Raw genomic sequence first — 4,897 nt, forward strand, 5'->3', positions numbered from 1 at the left:
TGAGGGAGAGGGAGACACTGAGAATGAATCCCGGGCTTTTGCCTAACAGTGTTTAGGGCACCTGAGGGCAGCAGGATATCTGGGCCCAGAGTTCAGCAGAATGATCTGGGCTGGGAATAGGAGTTTAATTTCTGTGAGGAATCTGTAGACGTGAATGACAACTCCAAGGAAAGTCCAATGACTGAACCCTGGCATAGACCAGCACGTGAGAGGCTAGTGGGAGAAGACTGAGAAGGGGTGGCCAGAGAAATGAACAGGGCCAGGAGAGCAGGGTCACAAAAGCCAAGGGAGTTGAGTTGTCTTTGGCAACTAGGGGCTTTTATTTTTTTTCCTAGTTGGCTGTGTTATGCAGCATGAGGAATCTCAGTTCCCAGAAGGGGAATTGAACACATGCCCTCTGCAGTAGAAAGGCAGAGTCTTAACCACTGGACTATCAGGGCAGTCCCACAACTGGTGACCTTTGGAAAGCACTTTCAGCAGAACAAGAGCCAGATCAGGATGGGCTGAGGGATAAGTAGGAAGTGAGAAAGAGGGGAGGGAAAGCTTAAGACTTTTTCAGGAAATTTGGTTATGAGAAAACCTGGCAGGGAGTGCCTTATAGGGAAACACATGGTAAAAACACACTTTTTAGGGAGACCTCACCAAGGAGAAGAGTCAAATTCATTAAAATAGAAGTTAACAAATAGGATGCAAACTGCCCAAGACCACATCGCTTTTGTTTTTTCTATGGAGTCTTTGTAAGTACCTTAAGAAAGAAAATCTAGAAGGGCCTTGATTTAGCCCAGAGAAGGGAGATTTATCACTTGTCAGAAAGTAGAAACAAAAGGGATCTGTGTAGATGGAAGTGTGTAGGTGTGTGTGTTTTGGAGGGAGGGAATGAAGAATTTCACACTCCATCACCTTAATTTACACTTTAAAACAGACATAGTTGTTGCCTAAGAGAGGCGAGTAAGAAAGGATTTAAGAGGGAGGGTTTAAACCAGTTGCTCTGGGAAGTGGGAGAGAAAACAGCAGAGATACACAGAATGTTAAGCCAGCACCAAGGTCCGGTTAGCTCTGTGGCTCTTTGTTTTTAACTGCCCCAGTGTTTTAGTTTGTGCGGTTTTCTCTGTTCATCTCAGAAGCTTTTAAGTGAGACCAGGGACAACAGGTGGGGCTGTGCCCTGGAGTAGGGAGTTAGAAGGGGGACTGTGGTGAACAATCTTGAGCCTAGAGAATTGAGCTCTTGGCAAGGGAGGGATGGAACTGATGCTGGGGCTGACAGTGGTCTGTGGGAGAACAAGGAAGAAAACAGGATCCCATTGTTGTTAAAAATTACAGACAACCTGGATACGTGTCCACCAACATTGAATGGTTGAATAAATTATAGGGTAAGTTTGTGGAAAAAATATATGTATATTTTTTAGTGAGGTAAGCATGTATACTGACGTGAAAAGATCTCTAGGATATATTGTCAAGTGGGGGCGGAGGGGAAACCTGCATGTAACTATATGGAAAATCACCTGGAAGACTGTCATAATGTCCCACACTGTCATAATGCCATTACCTGCAGGGAAGGGAGGGAGACTGGGGAGGGATAAAGATTTGCAACACCGGAGCGTCATCACTGAATTTATTTTATTTTAAAGATATCTATGTACATCAAGTAAATACACACAGGGGTTGGTGCGGTTTGGTTTGTCGTCCACGCTGGCATGCAACATTTTGGCAGAAGTGAGTGAGCAGGCCAGGTGCCCCAAGTGGAGACCCTGGCTCTCTGAAAGGAAGGTGGTGAGGGGGTGAGGGGAGGGGAAGGAGGAGGACGGTCGAGTGAAGCTTCTGGTGAAGGCTTTCCTTATTTACGTAAGTGAATTCTATTTCCCTTACATCTTGCTCAAGAGAAGGCTGCTCCCTCTGTCACCTCTCTCCTCATCTGCCCGATACATTCACATTTTCTTCTGTGCTTGAAGAGAATCATTTGGTGGCAAGAGTATGTAAAACCCACTGGAGTCTTGGGGGCCCTGCGGGCTGATATGAGCACAAGTCTCCAGGTACACAGGAGTCTTCCTTCCTCTTCACCAGGGTCTGGAGATGGCGTGGCTCACTGACCCCACTCTTTCCTTCTTTGCTTGGGGCAGGGGAGGCAGATTACATCCCTTTCCTCTGAGCAGTGGTTTTCAAACTACTCTACAGGAACCCTCAGGGTCTCTTAGGACCATTCAAGGGGTCCTCAACTAATGAACCATTTTCCATCAAACAGTAAAAATGCAAAATGCCCAGCTCTGCCTCACTTCTAGTTACTTTTTATATCAGGGTTCTATTATAAGATTGGTTCTGAAAAACATTTGAATATCACCGCCTTGGATTTATTCCATACCCCTCTGGTATATTTTTTCCCTGCATTTCTCTTTAGTTGCTGAAAGGCCCAACAGGTAAAGGGAGACGGGACTTCTTCCCTTGACGGAGTAATGGGCCACGACAGCCTGTATTTACCAGCTGGCACACTGAGCTTTCTTTCCTGGTTAAGAAACTAGGTGATGGGTGGTCTGCTACCCTGTTCTTCCATCCCAGATAAGATAGGCTATCTGGACTCTTTCTTGATTTGGACTGGCTTGTGACCTCCACTCTGCATCCCTGCAGTTACCTGGAAAGCCCCCTTAGCACCATGTGGTAGGAAAGGATATGAAAACAAAACCATAGTCCTGTCAATTACATGGGAGCAGGAGAGCCCCCCCACCTATATCCTGGGTCCAGCCCTTGGGCTCCTCCACCTCTGGAAAAGCTGCCCTGCCCCTTTCTTTAAAGTGCACTTAATGCCTGATAAGGACATTATAGAAGGAATTCTTGGAAAAAAAATTTTTAATGTATATCATCAGGGAAAAGTCAAGCTCCAGTCTGAAAGGAAGGCATTTCGAGATAACTATTTTGCCAATGAACTGGAAGCCCCCACACCAAAAGGTGGAGACGTGGAAGAACATGCAGCCCAATATGGGACAGAGAAAGGAATCCAGCTCGTCACTGTGGCAAAAAACACTTAGGAATTTTCCAGCCTGTTTACCCCCAAAGCCGAAGAAGCAATCCTACTGCTTCTGCTTGGCTAGAACTATTCCTGTGGACAGGTGAGCAACCATCTGATAGACTGTTGGGAATAGGTTGGCCTCCTTAACTTTGCAAAATCATTTTAAGCAGCTTTGGCTTCTAGTCAGGAGCTCTGGGGTAGAGAATATCAAAAGGAGTTTCAGGGAGAAAGGGAAGTGGTCCCTTGAGCAGTCCATGTTCTTGGTTTTCCAGGGGGAATAGGAAGGAGGAGGCAAAAGGCAGACTTCAAGGGGCAGAGGTGCACACCCAGAACCCCTCGGTTCAGGTGAGGGGTGTCTGAAGAAAATTCTCGTATAATTTAAGCAGTCCTTCCATTTTATCCTCCTCTGTGCTAAAAGTGGAAGAGGAGGGAGGAAAAGGCCCTTTCTGTATCTTATGATGCTAAGACATTCTTCTGCTTAAGGCTTTGTGTGCATGCGTGTGTGTGTGTGTGTGTGTGTGTGTGTGTGTGTGTGTGTGAAGGATCACAGCCCTCTAGCTCCCATTTTCCTTTTTTAATCATCTCCATGACTAACACCACTCAGTGTGAGAAACGCATATATGAGAGAGAGAAGAAACACTGACCCCCCCTCCCTATGGCCCCAAATGAGGAGGGTACACTATGCTTAGAAATTGCTAAATACATCATTAGATACTAGAGAGTAAGACATAGAGGAGAGACATAGCAGCAGCTTTTGATAATATAGGTATAGAGTACAAAGAGATACAGAGTAAGAGAAGACATCAAACATAGTACAGTCGAACAACAAGGGCTGTTGGGGAGGGAGTTAGTATCAGAGACCACAGGTTTGCAGCATGCTGAGAGAAGAGGCCTCAGTCCCTCTTAGAAACTGGGGAAGAAAGAGAAAGAAATTGTGAGGAACCACCTTGCAGCCTGGCTACTGAACTGGAACAGGGTGGCATCTAGGCCAGCTTGGGTTTCCAAACTGTTTGTTTGATACCAACGACCAGATGCCACCCTCCCAAGCCCCTGCTCCTCCACCCCCAGGCCTTCCCTAACTCCCTCCCCCATTCCTACTGCTTGCTTCTCATGCCTTTCTGCCTGTGTGTGTGCCTGCCCTGTTATTCTGGAAAACCCCTGGAAAGGGCTCAGCTTGGATGCTGCCCAATAGGAGGCCATGATCTCTTGTTTCTTACTCTCCAAGGATCCCATTGCTCGCTTCTGAGCCCGAAAGCAGCCCTGGTGAGAAACCTGGCGACACAGGAGAACCAGGAAGGTGCCTGCGCTGCTGGGACAGCACAGGGGACAGAGGTGGGGAAGGCTTGAAGGTAGGCATATACAGTTTTCCACCTCCACTGGCATTTCCTAAAGCTTAATGGTGATATATACAGATAGGAAGAGTGTAGGACACAGAGCTCTTCTAATGGTTGCTGTTGTTCAGTCGCCCAGTCGTGTCTGACTCTGTGATCCCATGGACTGCAGCCTGCCAGGCCTCCCTGTCCCTAAGATCTCCTAGTATCTACCATTAATAGATTCGGTGACCCTTGGTGCTGTAGATGGACAGTGTCTTTGCCCACTTCTTCTGACATGTTGCAGTGACCCCTAGTGGCAGAAAGGCAGTACTGTGGCTACCACTATCACCAGGCGCAAGGCAGGAGGGAGGGGCACGTGTCCAGGGGACACCGGGCAGTTCCGATGTAGCCCCTAGGAGGGGATAGCAGGAGTTGAGGGACAACTATTTAGTAAAAGTTCCGAGATGATTAAAAAAGCAGGAGAAACAAAGAAGCTGAGGCAAGGAAGGAAGCAACCTGAGACTGTTCAGAGGAAGCAGCCTGAAACTACCTGAAAGTGCAGGTCTGCGGCAGCCCCTGTAGGAGA

The sequence above is a fragment of the Capricornis sumatraensis genome, chromosome 4, assembly GCF_032405125.1.
Source record: "Capricornis sumatraensis isolate serow.1 chromosome 4, serow.2, whole genome shotgun sequence".
In the NCBI taxonomy this organism is placed as follows: Eukaryota; Metazoa; Chordata; class Mammalia; order Artiodactyla; family Bovidae; genus Capricornis; species Capricornis sumatraensis.